Source organism: Petromyzon marinus, chromosome 48, assembly GCF_048934315.1.
Source record: "Petromyzon marinus isolate PM22_M1 ecotype Great Lakes invasive population chromosome 48, UKy_Petmar_22M1.pri1.0, whole genome shotgun sequence".
NCBI classification, from domain to species: Eukaryota; Metazoa; Chordata; class Hyperoartia; order Petromyzontiformes; family Petromyzontidae; genus Petromyzon; species Petromyzon marinus.
The window spans coordinates 12,418,303-12,439,617 of NC_133714.1; positions in this window are offsets into that span (position 1 = coordinate 12,418,303).

Below are 21,315 nucleotides of genomic sequence, written 5' to 3' on the forward strand. Positions count from 1 at the left end.
ATGTGGCAACACGAAAATGACCCGTTTTCCCATTCCGAGGGATTTTTGTGCGACCCTAACAACGCCCGTGACCCACAAGAGAGATATCCCCTCCAATTTCTAGCGTTTGATGGGGTCTATCCGTGAAAAATATTTAAGTTTTTGAGTGCACATGCATTTCTGCTGCAAATGCCTCTGGACGTTTCATGCGGTTCGTATGCAATGTGGCAACACGAAAATGACCCGTTTCCCCATTCCCAGGGATTTCTGTACGATTCTAACAGATCCGTGACCCACAAGAGAGACATCCCCGCCAATTTCTAGTCTTTGACGGGGTCTCTCCGCGAAAAATATTAAAGTTTTTGAGTGTACATGCATTTCTGCTGCAAATGCCTCTGGAAGTTTCATGCCGTTCGTATGCAATGTGGCAACACGAAAATGACCCGTTTTCCCTTTCCGAGGGATTTCTGTGCGACCCTAACAACGCCCGTGACCCACAAGAGAGACATCCCCGCCAATTTTTAGCATTTGACAGGGTCTATCCGTGAAAAATATTAAAGTTTTTGAGTGCACATGCATTTCTGCTGCAAATGCCTCTGGAAATTTAATGCGGTTCGTATGCAATGTGGCAACACGAAAATGACCCGTTTTCCCATTCCGAGGGATTTTTGTGCGACCCTAACAACGCCCGTGACCCACAAGAGAGATATCCCCTCCAATTTCTAGCGTTTGATGGGGTCTATCCGTGAAAAATATTTAAGTTTTTGAGTGCACATGCATTTCTGCTGCAAATGCCTCTGGACGTTTCATGCGGTTCGTATGCAATGTGGCAACACGAAAATGACCCGTTTCCCCATTCCGAGGGATTTCTGTGCGATTCTAACAGCCCCGTGACCCACAAGAGAGACATCCCCGCCAATTTCTAGTGTTTGACGGGGTCTATCCATGAAAAATATAAAAGTTTTTGAGTGCACATGCATTTCTGCTGCAAATGCCTCTGGAAGTTTCATGCCGTTCGTATGCAATGTGGCAACACGAACATGACCCGTTTTCCATTTCCGAGGGATTTCTGTGCGACCCTAACAGCCCCGTGACCCACAAGAGAGACATCCCCGCCAATTTCTAGCGTTTGACAGGGTCTATCCGTGAAAAATATTAAAGTTTTTGAGTGCACATGCATTTCTGCTGCAAATGCCTCTGGAAATTTAATGCGGTTCGTATGCAATGTGGCAACACGAAAATGACCCGTTTTCCCATTCCGAGGGATTTTTGTGCGACCCTAACAACGCCCGTGACCCACAAGAGAGATATCCCCTCCAATTTCTAGCGTTTGATGGGGTCTATCCGTGAAAAATATTTAAGTTTTTGACTGCACATGCATTTCTGCTGCAAATGCCTCTGGACGTTTCATGCGGTTCGTATGCAATGTGGCAACACGAAAATGACCCGTTTCCCCATTCCCAGGGATTTCTGTACGATTCTAACAGATCCGTGACCCACAAGAGAGACATCCCCGCCAATTTCTAGTCTTTGACGGGGTCTCTCCGCGAAAAATATTAAAGTTTTTGAGTGTACATGCATTTCTGCTGCAAATGCCTCTGGAAGTTTCATGCCGTTCGTATGCAATGTGGCAACACGAAAATGACCCGTTTTCCCTTTCCGAGGGATTTCTGTGCGACCCTAACAACGCCCGTGACCCACAAGAGAGACATCCCCGCCAATTTCTAGCATTTGACAGGGTCTATCCGTGAAAAATATTAAAGTTTTTGAGTGCACATGCATTTCTGCTGCAAATGCCTCTGGAAATTTATTGCGGTTGGTATGCAATGTGGCAACACGAAAATGACCCGTTTTCCCATTCCGAGGGATTTTTGTGCGACCCTAACAACGCCCGTGACCCACAAGAGAGATATCCCCTCCAATTTCTAGCGTTTGATGGGGTCTATCCGTGAAAAATATTTAAGTTTTTGAGTGCACATGCATTTCTGCTGCAAATGCCTCTGGACGTTTCATGCGGTTCGTATGCAATGTGGCAACACGAAAATGACCCGTTTCCCCATTCCGAGGGATTTCTGTGCGATTCTAACAGCCCCGTGACCCACAAGAGAGACATCCCCGCCAATTTCTAGTGTTTGACGGGGTCTATCCATGAAAAATATAAAAGTTTTTGAGTGCACATGCATTTCTGCTGCAAATGCCTCTGGAAGTTTCATGCCGTTCGTATGCAATGTGGCAACACGAAAATGACCCGTTTTCCATTTCCGAGGGATTTCTGTGCGACCCTAACAGCCCCGTGACCCACAAGAGAGACATCCCCGCCAATTTCTAGCGTTTGACAGGGTCTATCCGTGAAAAATATTAAAGTTTTTGAGTGCACATGCATTTCTGCTGCAAATGCCTCTGGAAATTTAATGCGGTTCGTATGCAATGTGGCAACACGAAAATGACCCGTTTTCCCATTCCGAGGGATTTTTGTGCGACCCTAACAACGCCCGTGACCCACAAGAGAGATATCCCCTCCAATTTCTAGCGTTTGATGGGGTCTATCCGTGAAAAATATTTAAGTTTTTGACTGCACATGCATTTCTGCTGCAAATGCCTCTGGACGTTTCATGCGGTTCGTATGCAATGTGGCAACACGAAAATGACCCGTTTCCCCATTCCCAGGGATTTCTGTGCGATTCTAACAGCCCCGTGACCCACAAGAGAGACATCCCCGCCAATTTCTAGCGTTTGACAGGGTCTATCCGTGAAAAATATTAAAGTTTTTGAGTGCACATGCATTTCTGCTGCAAATGCCTCTGGAAATTTAATGCGGTTCGTATGCAATGTGGCAACACGAAAATGACCCGTTTTCCCATTCCGAGGGATTTTTGTGCGACCCTAACAACGCCCGTGACCCACAAGAGAGATATCCCCTCGAATTTCTAGCGTTTGATGGGGTCTATCCGTGAAAAATATTTAAGTTTTTGACTGCACATGCATTTCTGCTGCAAATGCCTCTGGACGTTTCATGCGGTTCATATGCAATGTGGCAACACGAAAATGACCCGTTTCCCCATTCCCAGGGATTTCTGTACGATTCTAACAGATCCGTGACCCACAAGAGAGACATCCCCGCCAATTTCTAGTCTTTGACGGGGTCTCTCCGCGCAAAATATTAAAGTTTTTGAGTGTACATGCATTTCTGCTGCAAATGCCTCTGGAAGTTTCATGCCGTTCGTATGCAATGTGGCAACACGAAAATGACCCGTTTTCCCTTTCCGAGGAATTTCTGTGCGACCCTAACAACGCCCGTGACCCACAACAGAGACATCCCCGCCAATTTCTAGCATTTGACAGGGTCTATCCGTGAAAAATATTAAAATTTTTGAGTGCACATGCATTTCTGCTGCAAATGCCTCTGGAAATTTATTGCGGTTCGTATGCAATGTGGCAACACGAAAATGACCCGTTTTCCCATTCCGAGGGATTTTTGTGCGACCCTAACAACGCCCGTGACCCACAAGAGAGATATCCCCTCCAATTTCTAGCGTTTGATGGGGTCTATCCGTGAAAAATATTTAAGTTTTTGAGTGCACATGCATTTCTGCTGCAAATGCCTCTGGACGTTTCATGCGGTTCGTATGCAATGTGGCAACACGAAAATGACCCGTTTCCCCATTCCGAGGGATTTCTGTGCGATTCTAACAGCCCCGTGACCCACAAGAGAGACATCCCCGCCAATTTCTAGTGTTTGACGGGGTCTATCCATGAAAAATATAAAAGTTTTTGAGTGCACATGCATTTCTGCTGCAAATGCCTCTGGAAGTTTCATGCCGTTCGTATGCAATGTGGCAACACGAAAATGACCCGTTTTCCATTTCCGAGGGATTTCTGTGCGACCCTAACAGCCCCGTGACCCACAAGAGAGACATCCCCGCCAATTTATAGCGTTTGACAGGGTCTATCCGTGAAAAATATTAAAGTTTTTGAGTGCACATGCATTTCTGCTGCAAATGCCTCTGGAAATTTAATGCGGTTCGTATGCAATGTGGCAACACGAAAATGAACCGTTTTCCCATTCCAAGGGATTTTTGTGCGACCCTAACAACGCCCGTGACCCACAAGAGAGATATCCCCTCCAATTTCTAGCGTTTGATGGGGTCTATCCGTGAAAAATATTTAAGTTTTTGACTGCACATGCATTTCTGCTGCAAATGCCTCTGGACGTTTCATGCGGTTCGTATGCAATGTAGCAACACGAAAATGACCCGTTTCCCCATTCCCAGGGATTTCTGTGCGATTCTAACAGCCCCGTGACCCACAAGAGAGACATCCCCGCCAATTTCTAGTCTTTGACGGGGTCTCTCCGCGAAAAATATTAAAGTTTTTGAGTGCACATGCATTTCTGCTGCAAATGCCTCTGGAAGATTCATGCCGTTCGTATGCAATGTGGCAACACGATAATGACCCGTTTTCCCATTCCGAGGGATTTCTGTGCGACCCTAACAGCCCCGTGACCTACAAGAGAGACATCCCCGCCAATTTCTAGCGTTTGACGGGGTCTATCCGTGAAAAATATTACATTTTTTGAGTGCACATGCATTTCTGCTGCAAATGCCTCTGGAAATTTCATGCGGTTCGTATGCAATGTGGCAACACGAAAAAGACCCGTTTTCCCATTCCGAGGGATTTCTGTGCGATTCTAACAGCCCCGTGACCCACAAGAGAGACATCCCCGCCAATTTCTAGTGTTTGACGGGGTCTCTCCGCGAAAAATATTAAAGTTTTTGAGTGCACATGCATTTCTGCTGCAAATGCCTCTGGAAGTTTCATGCCGTTCGTATGCAATGTGGCAACACGAAAATGACCCGTTTTCCCATTCTGAGGGATATCTGTGCGACCCTAACATCCCCGTGACCCACAGGAGAGACATCGCCTCCAATTTCTAGCGTTTGACGGGGTCTATCCATGAAAAATATCAAATTTTTTGACTGCTCATGCATTTCTGCTGCAAATGCCTCTGGAAGTTTCATGCCGTTCGTATGCAATGTGGCAACACGAAAATGACCCGTTTTCCCATTCCGAGGGATTTCTGTGCGACCCTAACAGCCCCGTGACCCACAAGAGAGACATCCCCGCCAATTTCTAGCGTTTGACAGGGTCTATCCGTGAAAAATTTTAAAGTTTTTGAGTGCACATGCATTTCTGCTGCAAATGCCTCTGGAAATTTAATGTGGTTCGTATGCAATGTGGCAACACGAAAATGACCCGTTTTCCCATTCCGAGGGATTTTTGTGCGACCCTAACAACGCCCGTGACCCACAAGAGAGATATCCCCTCCAATTTCTAGCGTTTGATGGGGTCTATCCGTGAAAAATATTTAAGTTTTTGACTGCACATGCATTTCTGCTGCAAATGCCTCTGGACGTTTCATGCGGTTCGTATGCAATGTGGCAACACGAAAATGACCCGTTTCCCCATTCCCAGGGATTTCTGTGCGATTCTAACAGCCCCGTGACCCACAAGAGAGACATCCCCGCCAATTTCTAGCGTTTGACAGGGTCTATCCGTGAAAAATATTAAAGTTTTTGAGTGCACATGCATTTCTGCTGCAAATGCCTCTGGAAATTTAATGCGGTTCGTATGCAATGTGGCAACACGAAAATGACCCGTTTTCCCATTCCGAGGGATTTTTGTGCGACCCTAACAACGCCCGTGACCTACAAGAGAGATATCCCCTCCAATTTCTAGCGTTTGATGGGGTCTATCCGTGAAAAATATTTAAGTTTTTGACTGCACATGCATTTCTGCTGCAAATGCCTCTGGACGTTTCATGCGGTTCATATGCAATGTGGCAACACGAAAATGACCCGTTTCCCCATTCCCAGGGATTTCTGTACGATTCTAACAGATCCGTGACCCACAAGAGAGACATCCCCGCCAATTTCTAGTCTTTGACGGGTCTCTCCGCGCAAAATATTAAAGTTTTTGAGTGTACATGCATTTCTGCTGCAAATGCCTCTGGAAGTTTCATGCCGTTCGTATGCAATGTGGCAACACGAAAATGACCCGTTTTCCCTTTCCGAGGGATTTCTGTGCGACCCTAACAACGCCCGTGACCCACAACAGAGACATCCCCGCCAATTTCTAGCATTTGACAGGGTCTATCCGTGAAAAATATTAAAGTTTTTGAGTGCACATGCATTTATGCTGCAAATGCCTCTGGAAATTTATTGCGGTTCGTATGCAATGTGGCAACACGAAAATGACCCGTTTTCCCATTCCGAGGGATTTTTGTGCGACCCTAACAACGCCCGTGACCCACAAGAGAGATATCCCCTCCAATTTCTAGCGTTTGATGGGGTCTATCCGTGAAAAATATTTAAGTTTTTGAGTGCACATGCATTTCTGCTGCAAATGCCTCTGGACGTTTCATGCAGTTCGTATGCAATGTGGCAACACGAAAATGACCCGTTTCCCCATTCCGAGGGATTTCTGTGCGATTCTAACAGCCCCGTGACCCACAAGAGAGACATCCCCGCCAATTTCTAGTGTTTGACGGGGTCTATCCATGAAAAATATAAAAGTTTTTGAGTGCACATGCATTTCTGCTGCAAATGCCTCTGGAAGTTTCATGCCGTTCGTATGCAATGTGGCAACACGAAAATGACCCGTTTTCCATTTCCGAGGGATTTCTGTGCGACCCTAACAGCCCCGTGACCCACAAGAGAGACATCCCCGCCAATTTATAGCGTTTGACAGGGTCTATCCGTGAAAAATATTAAAGTTTTTGAGTGCACATGCATTTCTGCTGCAAATGCCTCTGGAAATTTAATGCGGTTCGTATGCAATGTGGCAACACGAAAATGAACCGTTTTCCCATTCCGAGGGATTTTTGTGCGACCCTAACAACGCCCGTGACCCACAAGAGAGATATCCCCTCCAATTTCTAGCGTTTGATGGGGTCTATCCGTGAAAAATATTTAAGTTTTTGACTGCACATGCATTTCTGCTGCAAATGCCTCTGGACGTTTCATGCGGTTCGTATGCAATGTGGCAACACGAAAATGACCCGTTTCCCCATTCCCAGGGATTTCTGTGCGATTCTAACAGCCCCGTGACCCACAAGAGAGACATCCCCGCCAATTTCTAGTCTTTGACGGGGTCTCTCCGCGAAAAATATTAAAGTTTTTGAGTGCACATGCATTTCTGCTGCAAATGCCTCTGGAAGATTCATGCCGTTCGTATGCAATGTGGCAACACGATAATGACCCGTTTTCCCATTCCGAGGGATTTCTGTGCGACCCCAACAGCCCCGTGACCTACAAGAGAGACATCCCCGCCAATTTCTAGCGTTTGACGGGGTCTATCCGTGAAAAATATTACATTTTTTGAGTGCACATGCATTTCTGCTGCAAATGCCTCTGGAAATTTCATGCGGTTCGTATGCAATGTGGCAACACGAAAAAGACCCGTTTTCCCATTCCGAGGGATTTCTGTGCGATTCTAACAGCCCCGTGACCCACAAGAGAGACATCCCCGCCAATTTCTAGTGTTTGACGGGGTCTCTCCGCGAAAAATATTAAAGTTTTTGAGTGCACATGCATTTCTGCTGCAAATGCCTCTGGAAGTTTCATGCCGTTCGTATGCAATGTGGCAACACGAAAATGACCCGTTTTCCCATTCTGAGGGATATCTGTGCGACCCTAACATCCCCGTGACCCACAGGAGAGACATCGCCTCCAATTTCTAACGTTTGACGGGGTCTATCCATGAAAAATATCAAATTTTTTGACTGCTCATGCATTTCTGCTGCAAATGCCTCTGGAAGTTTCATGCCGTTAGTATGCAATGTGGCAACACGAAAATGACCCGTTTTCCCATTCCGAGGGATTTCTGTGCGACCCTAACAGCCCCGTGACCCACAAGAGAGACATCCCCGCCAATTTCTAGCGTTTGACAGGGTCTATCGTGAAAAATTTTAAAGTTTTTGAGTGCACATGCATTTCTGCTGCAAATGCCTCTGGAAATTTAATGCGGTTCGTATGCAATGTGGCATCACGAAAATGACCCGTTTTCCCATTCCGAGGAATGTTTGTGCGACCCTAACAACGCCAGTGACCCACAAGAGAGACATCCCCGCCAATTTCTAGCGTTTGACGGGGTCTATCCGTGAAAAATATTAAAGTTTTTGAGTGCACATGCATTTCTGCTGCAAATGCCTCTGGACGTTTCATGCGGTTCGTATGCAATGTGGCAACACGAAAATGACCCGTTTCCCCATTCCCAGGGATTTCTGTGCGATTCTAACAGCCCCGTGACCCACAAGAGAGACATCCCCGCCAATTTCTAGCGTTTGACAGGGTCTATCCGTGAAAAATATTAAAGTTTTTGAGTGCACATGCATTTCTGCTGCAAATGCCTCTGGAAATTTAATGCGGTTCGTATGCAATGTGGCAACACGAAAATGACCCGTTTTCCCATTCCGAGGGATTTTTGTGCGACCCTAACAACGCCCGTGACCCACAAGAGAGATATCCCCTCCAATTTCTAGCGTTTGATGGGGTCTATCCGTGAAAAATATTTAAGTTTTTGACTGCACATGCATTTCTGCTGCAAATGCCTCTGGACGTTTCATGCGGTTCGTATGCAATGTGGCAACACGAAAATGACCCGTTTCCCCATTCCCAGGGATTTCTGTACGATTCTAACAGATCCGTGACCCACAAGAGAGACATCCCCGCCAATTTCTAGTCTTTGACGGGGTCTCTCCGCGCAAAATATTAAAGTTTTTGACTGCACATGCATTTCTGCTGCAAATGCCTCTGGACGTTTCATGCGGTTCGTATGCAATGTGGCAACACGAAAATGACCCGTTTCCCCATTCCCAGGGATTTCTGTGCGATTCTAACAGCCCCGTGACCCACAAGAGAGACATCCCCGCCAATTTCTAGTCTTTGACGGGGTCTCTCCGCGAAAAATATTAAAGTTTTTGAGTGCACATGCATTTCTGCTGCAAATGCCTCTGGAAGATTCATGCCGTTCGTATGCAATGTGGCAACACGATAATGACCCGTTTTCCCATTCCGAGGGATTTCTGTGCGACCCTAACAGCCCCGTGACCTACAAGAGAGACATCCCCCCAATTTCTAGCGTTTGACGGGGTCTATCCGTGAAAAATATTACATTTTTTGAGTGCACATGCATTTCTGCTGCAAATGCCTCTGGAAATTTCATGCGGTTCGTATGCAATGTGGCAACACGAAAAAGACCCGTTTTCCCATTCCGAGGGATTTCTGTGCGATTCTAACAGCCCCGTGACCCACAAGAGAGACATCCCCGCCAATTTCTAGTGTTTGACGGGGTCTCTCCGCGAAAAATATTAAAGTTTTTGAGTGCACATGCATTTCTGCTGCAAATGCCTCTGGAAGTTTCATGCCGTTCGTATGCAATGTGGCAACACGAAAATGACCCGTTTTCCCATTCTGAGAGATATCTGTGCGACCCTAACATCCCCGTGACCCACAGGAGAGACATCGCCTCCAATTTCTAGCGTTTGACGGGGTCTATCCATGAAAAATATCAAATTTTTTGACTGCTCATGCATTTCTGCTGCAAATGCCTCTGGAAGTTTCATGCCGTTCGTATGCAATGTGGCAACACGAAAATGACCCGTTTTCCCATTCCGAGGGATTTCTGTGCGACCCTAACAGCCCCGTGACCCACAAGAGAGACATCCCCGCCAATTTCTAGCGTTTGACAGGGTCTATCGTGAAAAATTTAAAAGTTTTTGAGTGCACATGCATTTCTGCTGCAAATGCCTCTGGAAATTTAATGCGGTTCGTATGCAATGTGGCAACACGAAAATGACCCGTTTTCCCATTCCGAGGAATGTTTGTGCGACCCTAACAACGCCAGTGACCCACAAGAGAGACATCCCCGCCAATTTCTAGCGTTTGACGGGGTCTATCCGTGAAAAATATTAAAGTTTTTGAGTGCACATGCATTTCTGCTGCAAATGCCTCTGGAAGTTTCATGCGGTTCGTATGCAATGTGGCAACACGAAAATGACCCGTTTCCCCATTCCGAGGGATTTCTGTACGATTCTAACAGATCCGTGACCCACAAGAGAGACATCCCCACCAATTTCTAGTCTTTGACGGGGTCTCTCCGCGAAAAATATTAAAGTTTTTGAGTGCACATGCATTTCTGCTGTAAATGCCTCTGGAAGATTCATGCGGTTCGTATGCAATGTGGCAACACGAAAATGACCCGTTTTCCCATTCCGAGGGATTTCTGTGATACCCTAACAGCCCCCTGACCTACAAGAGAGACAACCCCGCCAATTTCTAGCGTTTGACAGGGTCTATCCGTGAAAAATTTTAAAATTTTTGAGTGCACATGCATTTCTGCTGCAAATGCCTCTGGAAATTTAATGCGGTTCGTATGCAATGTGGCAACACGAAAATGGCCCGTTTTCCCATTCCGAGGAATTTTTGTGCGACCCTAACAACGCCCGTGACCCACAAGAGAGATATCCCCTCCAATTTCTAGCGTTTGACGGGGTCTCTCCGCTAAAAATATTAAAGTTTTTGAGTGCACATGCATTTCTGCTGCAAATGCCTCTGGAAGATTCATGCCGTTCGTATGCAATGTGGCAACACGATAATGACCCGATTTCCCATTCCGAGGGATTTCTGTGCGACCCTAACAGCCCCGTGACCTACAAGAGAGACATCCCCGCCAATTTCTAGCGTTTGACGGGGTCTATCCGTGAAAAATATTACATTTTTTGAGTGCACATGCATTTCTGCTGCAAATGCCTCTGGAAATTTCATGTGGTTCGTATGCAATGTGGCAACACGAAAAAGACCCGTTTTCCCATTCCGAGGGATTTCTGTGCGATTCTAACAGCCCCGTGACCCACAAGAGAGACATCCCCGCCAATTTATAGTGTTTGACGGGGTCTCTCCGCGAAAAATATTAAAGTTTTTGAGTGCACATGCATTTCTGCTGCAAATGCCTCTGGAAGTTTCATGCCGTTCATATGCAATGTGGCAACACGAAAATGACCCGTTTTCCCATTCTGAGGGATATCTGTGCGACCCTAACAGCCCCGTGACCCACAGGAGAGACATCGCCTCCAATTTCTAGCGTTTGACGGGGTCTATCCGTGAAAAATATCAAATTTTTTGATTGCACATGCATTTCTGCTGCAAATGCCTCTGGAAGTTTCATGCCATTCGTATGCAATGTGGCAACACGAAAATGACCCGTTTTCCCATTCCGAGGGATTTCTGTGCGACCCTAACAGCCCCGTGACCCACAAGAGAGACATCCCCGCCAATTTCTAGCGTTTGACAGGGTCTATCCGTGAAAAATATTACAGTTTTTGAGTGCACATGCATTTCTGCTGCAAATGCCTCTGGAAATTTAATGCGGTTCGTATGCAATGTGGCAACACGAAAATGACCCGTTTTCCCATTCCGAGGAATGTTTGTGCGACCCTAACAACGCCAGTGACCCACAAGAGAGACATCCCCGCCAATTTCTAGCGTTTGACGGGGTCTATCCGTGAAAAATATTAAAGTTTTTGAGTGCACATGCATTTCTGCTGCAAATGCCTCTGGAAGTTTCATGCGGTTCGTATGCAATGTGGCAACACGAAAATGACCCGTTTCCCCATTCCGAGAGATTTCTGTACGATTCTAACAGATCCGTGACCCACAAGAGAGACATCCCCACCAATTTCTAGTCTTTGACGGGGTCTCTCCGCGAAAAATATTAAAGTTTTTGAGTGCACATGCATTTCTGCTGTAAATGCCTCTGGAAGATTCATGCGGTTCGTATGCAATGTGGCAACACGAAAATGACCCGTTTTCCCATTCCGAGGGATTTCTGTGATACCCTAACAGCCCCCTGACCTACAAGAGAGACAACCCCGCCAATTTCTAGCGTTTGACAGGGTCTATCCGTGAAAAATTTTAAAATTTTTGAGTGCACATGCATTTCTGCTGCAAATGCCTCTGAAAATTTAATGCGGTTCGTATGCAATGTGGCAACACGAAAATGGCCCGTTTTCCCATTCCGAGGGATTTTTGTGCGACCCTAACAACGCCCGTGACCCACAAGAGAGATATCCCCTCCAATTTCTAGCGTTTGACGGGGTCTCTCCGCTAAAAATATTAAAGTTTTTGAGTGCACATGCATTTCTGCTGCAAATGCCTCTGGAAGATTCATGCCGTTCGTATGCAATGTGGCAACACGATAATGACCCGATTTCCCATTCCGAGGGATTTCTGTGCGACCCTAACAGCCCCGTGACCTACAAGAGAGACATCCCCGCCAATTTCTAGCGTTTGACGGGGTCTATCCGTGAAAAATATTACATTTTTTGAGTGCACATGCATTTCTGCTGTAAATGCCTCTGGAAATTTCATGTGGTTCGTATGCAATGTGGCAACACGAAAAAGACCCGTTTTCCCATTCCGAGGGATTTCTGTGCGATTCTAACAGCCCCGTGACCCACAAGAGAGACATCCCCGCCAATTTATAGTGTTTGACGGGGTCTCTCCGCGAAAAATATTAAAGTTTTTGAGTGCACATGCATTTCTGCTGCAAATGCCTCTGGAAGTTTCATGCCGTTCGTATGCAATGTGGCAACACGAAAATGACCCGTTTTCCCATTCTGAGGGATATCTGTGCGACCCTAACATCCCCGTGACCCACAGGAGAGACATCGCCTCCAATTTCTAGCGTTTGACGGGGTCTATCCATGAAAAATATCAAATTTTTTGACTGCTCATGCATTTCTGCTGCAAATGCCTCTGGAAGTTTCATGCCGTTCGTATGCAATGTGGCAACACGAAAATGACCCGTTTTCCCATTCCGAGGGATTTCTGTGCGACCCTAACAGCCCCGTGACCCACAAGAGAGACATCCCCGCCAATTTCTAGCGTTTGACAGGGTCTATCGTGAAAAATTTAAAAGTTTTTGAGTGCACATGCATTTCTGCTGCAAATGCCTCTGGAAATTTAATGCGGTTCGTATGCAATGTGGCAACACGAAAATGACCCGTTTTCCCATTCCGAGGAATGTTTGTGCGACCCTAACAACGCCAGTGACCCACAAGAGAGACATCCCCGCCAATTTCTAGCGTTTGACGGGGTCTATCCGTGAAAAATATTAAAGTTTTTGAGTGCACATGCATTTCTGCTGCAAATGCCTCTGGAAGTTTCATGCGGTTCGTATGCAATGTGGCAACACGAAAATGACCCGTTTCCCCATTCCGAGGGATTTCTGTACGATTCTAACAGATCCGTGACCCACAAGAGAGACATCCCCACCAATTTCTAGTCTTTGACGGGGTCTCTCCGCGAAAAATATTAAAGTTTTTGAGTGCACATGCATTTCTGCTGTAAATGCCTCTGGAAGATTCATGCGGTTCGTATGCAATGTGGTAACACGAAAATGACCCGTTTTCCCATTCCGAGGGATTTCTGTGATACCCTAACAGCCCCCTGACCTACAAGAGAGACAACCCCGCCAATTTCTAGCGTTTGACAGGGTCTATCCGTGAAAAATTTTAAAATTTTTGAGTGCACATGCATTTCTGCTGCAAATGCCTCTGGAAATTTAATGCGGTTCGTATGCAATGTGGCAACACGAAAATGGCCCGTTTTCCCATTCCGAGGGATTTTTGTGCGACCCTAACAACGCCCGTGACCCACAAGAGAGATATCCCCTCCAATTTCTAGCGTTTGACGGGGTCTCTCCGCTAAAAATATTAAAGTTTTTGAGTGCACATGCATTTCTGCTGCAAATGCCTCTGGAAGATTCATGCCGTTCGTATGCAATGTGGCAACACGATAATGACCCGATTTCCCATTCCGAGGGATTTCTGTGCGACCCTAACAGCCCCGTGACCTACAAGAGAGACATCCCCGCCAATTTCTAGCGTTTGACGGGGTCTATCCGTGAAAAATATTACATTTTTTGAGTGCACATGCATTTCTGCTGCAAATGCCTCTGGAAATTTCATGTGGTTCGTATGCAATGTGGCAACACGAAAAAGACCCGTTTTCCCATTCCGAGGGATTTCTGTGCGATTCTAACAGCCCCGTGACCCACAAGAGAGACATCCCCGCCAATTTATAGTGTTTGACGCGGTCTCTCCGCGAAAAATATTAAAGTTTTTGAGTGCACATGCATTTCTGCTGCAAATGCCTCTGGAAGTTTCATGCCGTTCATATGCAATGTGGCAACACGAAAATGACCCGTTTTCCCATTCTGAGGGATATCTGTGCGACCCTAACAGCCCCGTGACCCACAGGAGAGACATCGCCTCCAATTTCTAGCGTTTGACGGGGTCTATCCGTGAAAAATATCAAATTTTTTGATTGCACATGCATTTCTGCTGCAAATGCCTCTGGAAGTTTCATGCCATTCGTATGCAATGTGGCAACACGAAAATGACCCGTTTTCCCATTCCGAGGGATTTCTGTGCGACCCTAACAGCCCCGTGACCCACAAGAGAGACATCCCCGCCAATTTCTAGCGTTTGACAGGGTCTATCCGTGAAAAATATTACAGTTTTTGAGTGCACATGCATTTCTGCTGCAAATGCCTCTGGAAATTTAATGCGGTTCGTATGCAATGTGGCAACACGAAAATGACCCGTTTTCCCATTCCGAGGAATGTTTGTGCGACCCTAACAACGCCAGTGACCCACAAGAGAGACATCCCCGCCAATTTCTAGCGTTTGACGGGGTCTATCCGTGAAAAATATTAAAGTTTTTGAGTGCACATGCATTTCTGCTGCAAATGCCTCTGGAAGTTTCATGCGGTTCGTATGCAATGTGGCAACACGAAAATGACCCGTTTCCCCATTCCGAGGGATTTCTGTACGATTCTAACAGATCCGTGACCCACAAGAGAGACATCCTCACCAATTTCTAGTCTTTGACGGGGTCTCTCCGCGAAAAATATTAAAGTTTTTGAGTGCACATGCATTTCTGCTGTAAATGCCTCTGGAAGATTCATGCGGTTCGTATGCAATGTGGCAACACGAAAATGACCCGTTTTCCCATTCCGAGGGATTTCTGTGATACCCTAACAGCCCCCTGACCTACAAGAGAGACAACCCCGCCAATTTCTAGCGTTTGACAGGGTCTATCCGTGAAAAATTTTAAAATTTTTGAGTGCACATGCATTTCTGCTGCAAATGCCTCTGAAAATTTAATGCGGTTCGTATGCAATGTGGCAACACGAAAATGGCCCGTTTTCCCATTCCGAGGGATTTTTGTGCGACCCTAACAACGCCCGTGACCCACAAGAGAGATATCCCCTCCAATTTCTAGCGTTTGACGGGGTCTCTCCGCTAAAAATATTAAAGTTTTTGAGTGCACATGCATTTCTGCTGCAAATGCCTCTGGAAGATTCATGCCGTTCGTATGCAATGTGGCAACACGATAATGACCCGATTTCCCATTCCGAGGGATTTCTGTGCGACCCTAACAGCCCCGTGACCTACAAGAGAGACATCCCCGCCAATTTCTAGCGTTTGACGGGGTCTATCCGTGAAAATATTACATTTTTTGAGTGCACATGCATTTCTGCTGTAAATGCCTCTGGAAATTTCATGTGGTTCGTATGCAATGTGGCAACACGAAAAAGACCCGTTTTCCCATTCCGAGGGATTTCTGTGCGATTCTAACAGCCCCGTGACCCACAAGAGAGACATCCCCGCCAATTTATAGTGTTTGACGGGGTCTCTCCGCGAAAAATATTAAAGTTTTTGAGTGCACATGCATTTCTGCTGCAAATGCCTCTGGAAGTTTCATGCCGTTCGTATGCAATGTGGCAACACGAAAATGACCCGTTTTCCCATTCTGAGGGATATCTGTGCGACCCTAACATCCCCGTGACCCACAGGAGAGACATCGCCTCCAATTTCTAGCGTTTGACGGGGTCTATCCATGAAAAATATCAAATTTTTTGACTGCTCATGCATTTCTGCTGCAAATGCCTCTGGAAGTTTCATGCCGTTCGTATGCAATGTGGCAACACGAAAATGACCCGTTTTCCCATTCCGAGGGATTTCTGTGCGACCCTAACAGCCCCGTGACCCACAAGAGAGACATCCCCGCCAATTTCTAGCGTTTGACAGGGTCTATCGTGAAAAATTTTAAAGTTTTTGAGTGCACATGCATTTCTGCTGCAAATGCCTCTGGAAATTTAATGCGGTTCGTATGCAATGTGGCAACACGAAAATGACCCGTTTTCCCATTCCGAGGAATGTTTGTGCGACCCTAACAACGCCAGTGACCCACAAGAGAGACATCCCCGCCAATTTCTAGCGTTTGACGGGGTCTATCCGTGAAAAATATTAAAGTTTTTGAGTGCACATGCATTTCTGCTGCAAATGCCTCTGGAAGTTTCATGCGGTTCGTATGCAATGTGGCAACACGAAAATGACCCGTTTTCCCATTCTAAGGGATATCTGTGCGACCCTAACAGCCCCGTGACCCACAGGAGAGACATCGCCTCCAATTTCTAGCGTTTGACGGGGTCTCTCCGCGAAAAATATTAAAGTTTTTGAGTGCACATGCATTTCTGCTGTAAATGCCTCTGGAAGATTCATGCGGTTCGTATGCAATGTGGCAACACGAAAATGACCCGTTTTCCCATTCCGAGGGATTTCTGTGATACCCTAACAGCCCCCTGACCTACAAGAGAGACAACCCCGCCAATTTCTAGCGTTTGACAGGGTCTATCCGTGAAAAATTTTAAAATTTTTGAGTGCACATGCATTTCTGCTGCAAATGCCTCTGAAAATTTAATGCGGTTCGTATGCAATGTGGCAACACGAAAATGGCCCGTTTTCCCATTCCGAGGGATTTTTGTGCGACCCTAACAACGCCCGTGACCCACAAGAGAGATATCCCCTCCAATTTCTAGCGTTTGACGGGGTCTCTCCGCTAAAAATATTAAAGTTTTTGAGTGCACATGCATTTCTGCTGCAAATGCCTCTGGAAGATTCATGCCGTTCGTATGCAATGTGGCAACACGATAATGACCCGATTTCCCATTCCGAGGGATTTCTGTGCGACCCTAACAGCCCCGTGACCTACAAGAGAGACATCCCCGCCAATTTCTAGCGTTTGACGGGGTCTATCCGTGAAAAATATTACATTTTTTGAGTGCACATGCATTTCTGCTGCAAATGCCTCTGGAAATTTCATGTGGTTCGTATGCAATGTGGCAACACGAAAAAGACCCGTTTTCCCATTCCGAGGGATTTCTGTGCGATTCTAACAGCCCCGTGACCCACAAGAGAGACATCCCCGCCAATTTATAGTGTTTGACGCGGTCTCTCCGCGAAAAATATTAAAGTTTTTGAGTGCACATGCATTTCTGCTGCAAATGCCTCTGGAAGTTTCATGCCGTTCATATGCAATGTGGCAACACGAAAATGACCCGTTTTCCCATTCTGAGGGATATCTGTGCGACCCTAACAGCCCCGTGACCCACAGGAGAGACATCGCCTCCAATTTCTAGCGTTTGACGGGGTCTATCCGTGAAAAATATCAAATTTTTTGATTGCACATGCATTTCTGCTGCAAATGCCTCTGGAAGTTTCATGCCATTCGTATGCAATGTGGCAACACGAAAATGACCCGTTTTCCCATTCCGAGGGATTTCTGTGCGACCCTAACAGCCCCGTGACCCACAAGAGAGACATCCCCGCCAATTTCTAGCGTTTGACAGGGTCTATCCGTGAAAAATATTACAGTTTTTGAGTGCACATGCATTTCTGCTGCAAATGCCTCTGGAAATTTAATGCGGTTCGTATGCAATGTGGCAACACGAAAATGACCCGTTTTCCCATTCCGAGGAATGTTTGTGCGACCCTAACAACGCCAGTGACCCACAAGAGAGACATCCCCGCCAATTTCTAGCGTTTGACGGGGTCTATCCGTGAAAAATATTAAAGTTTTTGAGTGCACATGCATTTCTGCTGCAAATGCCTCTGGAAGTTTCATGCGGTTCGTATGCAATGTGGCAACACGAAAATGACCCGTTTCCCCATTCCGAGGGATTTCTGTACGATTCTAACAGATCCGTGACCCACAAGAGAGACATCCCCACCAATTTCTAGTCTTTGACGGGGTCTCTCCGCGAAAAATATTAAAGTTTTTGAGTGCACATGCATTTCTGCTGTAAATGCCTCTGGAAGATTCATGCGGTTCGTATGCAATGTGGCAACACGAAAATGACCCGTTTTCCCATTCCGAGGGATTTCTGTGATACCCTAACAGCCCCCTGACCTACAAGAGAGACAACCCCGCCAATTTCTAGCGTCTGACAGGGTCTATCCGTGAAAAATTTTAAAATTTTTGAGTGCACATGCATTTCTGCTGCAAATGCCTCTGAAAATTTAATGCGGTTCGTATGCAATGTGGCAACACGAAAATGGCCCGTTTTCCCATTCCGAGGGATTTTTGTGCGACCCTAACAACGCCCGTGACCCACAAGAGAGACATCGCCTCCAATTTCTAGCGTTTGACGGGGTCTATCCGTCAAAAATATCAAATTTTTTGATTGCACATGCATTTCTGCTGCAAATGCCTCTGGAAGTTTCATGCCGTTCGTATGCAATGTGGCAACACGAAAATGACCCGTTTTCCCATTCCGAGGGATTTCTGTGCGACCCTAACAGCCCCGTGACCCACAAGAGAGACATCCCCGCCAATTTCTAGCGTTTGAAAGGGTCTATCCGTGAAAAATTTTAAAGTTTTTGAGTGCACATGCATTTCTGCTGCAAATGCCTCTGCAAATTTAATGCGGTTCGTATGCAATGTGGCAACACGAAAATGACCCGTTTTCCCATTCCGAGGGATTTTTGTGCGACCCTAACAACGCCAGTGACCCACAAGAGAGACATCCCCGCCAATTTCTAGCGTTTGACGGGGTCTATCCGTGAAAAATATTAAAGTTTTTGAGTGCACATGCATTTCTGCTGCAAATGCCTCTGGAAGTTTCATGCGGTTCGTATGCAATGTGGCAACACGAAAATGACCCGTTTCCCCATTCCGAGGGATTTCTGTACGATTCTAACAGATCCGTGACCCACAAGAGAGACATCCCCGCCAATTTCTAGTCTTTGACGGGGTCTCTCCGCGAAAAATATTAAAGTTTTTGAGTGTACATGCATTTCTGCTGCAAATGCCTCTGGAAGTTTCATGCCGTTCGGATGCAATGTGGCAACACGAAAATGACCCGTTTTCCCATTCTGAGGGATATCTGTGTGACCCTAACAGCCCCGTGACCCAAAAGAGAGACATCCCCGCCAATTTCTAGTGTTTGACGGGGTCTATCCGTGAAAAATATAAAAGTTTTTGAGCGTACATGCATTTCTGCTGCAAATGCCTCTGGAAGTTTCATGCCGTTCGTATGCAATGTGGCAACACGAAAATGACCCGTTTTCCCATTCCGAGGGATTTCTGTGTGACCCTAACAGCCTCGTGACCCAAAAGAGAGACATCCCCGCCAATTTCTAGCGTTTGACGGGGTCTATCCGTGAAAAATATTAAAGTTTCTGAGTGCACATGCATTTCTGCTGCAAATGCCTCTGGAAGTTTGATGCGGTTCGTATGCAATGTGGCAACACGAAAATGACCCGTTTCCCCATTCCGAGGGATTTCTGTGCGATTCTAACAGCCCTGTGACCCACAATAGAGACATCCCCGCCAATTTCTAGTGTTTGACGGGGTCTATCCGTGAAAAATATAAAAGTTTTTGAGTGCACATGCATTTCTGCTGCAAATGCCTCTGGAAGTTTCATGCCGTTCGTATGCAATGTGGCAACACAAAAATGACCCGTTTTCCCTTTCCGAGGGATTTCTGTGCGATCCTAACAGCCCCGTGACCCACAAGAGAGACATTCCCGCCAATTTCTAGCGTTTGACAGGGTCTCTCCGTGAAAAATATTAAAGTTTTTGAGTGCACATGCATTTCTGCTGCAAATGCCTCTGGAAATTTAATGCGGTTCGTATGCAATGTGGCAACACGAAAATGACCCGTTTTCCCATTCCGAGGGATTTCTGTGCGACCCTAACAGCCCCGTGACCCACAAGAGAGACATCCCCGCCAATTTCTAGCGTTTGACAGGGTCTATCCGTGAAAAATATTACAGTTTTTGAGTGCACATGCATTTCTGCTGCAAATGCCTCTGGAAATTTAATGCGGTTCGTATGCAATGTGGCAACACGAAAATGACCCGTTTTCCCATTCCGAGGAATGTTTGTGCGACCCTAACAACGCCAGTGACCCACAAGAGAGACATCCCCGCCAATTTCTAGCGTTTGACGGGGTCTATCCGTGAAAAATATTAAAGTTTTTGAGTGCACATGCATTTCTGCTGCAAATGCCTCTGGAAGTTTCATGCGGTTCGTATGCAATGTGGCAACACGAAAATGACCCGTTTCCCCATTCCGAGGGATTTCTGTACGATTCTAACAGATCCGTGACCCACAAGAGAGACATCCCCACCAATTTCTAGTCTTTGACGGGGTCTCTCCGCGAAAAATATTAAAGTTTTTGAGTGCACATGCATTTCTGCTGTAAATGCCTCTGGAAGATTCATGCGGTTCGTATGCAATGTGGCAACACGAAAATGACCCGTTTTCCCATTCCGAGGGATTTCTGTGATACCCTAACAGCCCCCTGACCTACAAGAGAGACAACCCCGCCAATTTCTAGCGTCTGACAGGGTCTATCCGTGAAAAATTTTAAAATTTTTGAGTGCACATGCATTTCTGCTGCAAATGCCTCTGAAAATTTAATGCGGTTCGTATGCAATGTGGCAACACGAAAATGGCCCGTTTTCCCATTCCGAGGGATTTTTGTGCGACCCTAACAACGCCCGTGACCCACAAGAGAGACATCGCCTCCAATTTCTAGCGTTTGACGGGGTCTATCCGTCAAAAATATCAAATTTTTTGATTGCACATGCATTTCTGCTGCAAATGCCTCTGGAAGTTTCATGCCGTTCGTATGCAATGTGGCAACACGAAAATGACCCGTTTTCCCATTCCGAGGGATTTCTGTGCGACCCTAACAGCCCCGTGACCCACAAGAGAGACATCCCCGCCAATTTCTAGCGTTTGAAAGGGTCTATCCGTGAAAAATTTTAAAGTTTTTGAGTGCACATGCATTTCTGCTGCAAATGCCTCTGCAAATTTAATGCGGTTCGTATGCAATGTGGCAACACGAAAATGACCCGTTTTCCCATTCCGAGGGATTTTTGTGCGACCCTAACAACGCCAGTGACCCACAAGAGAGACATCC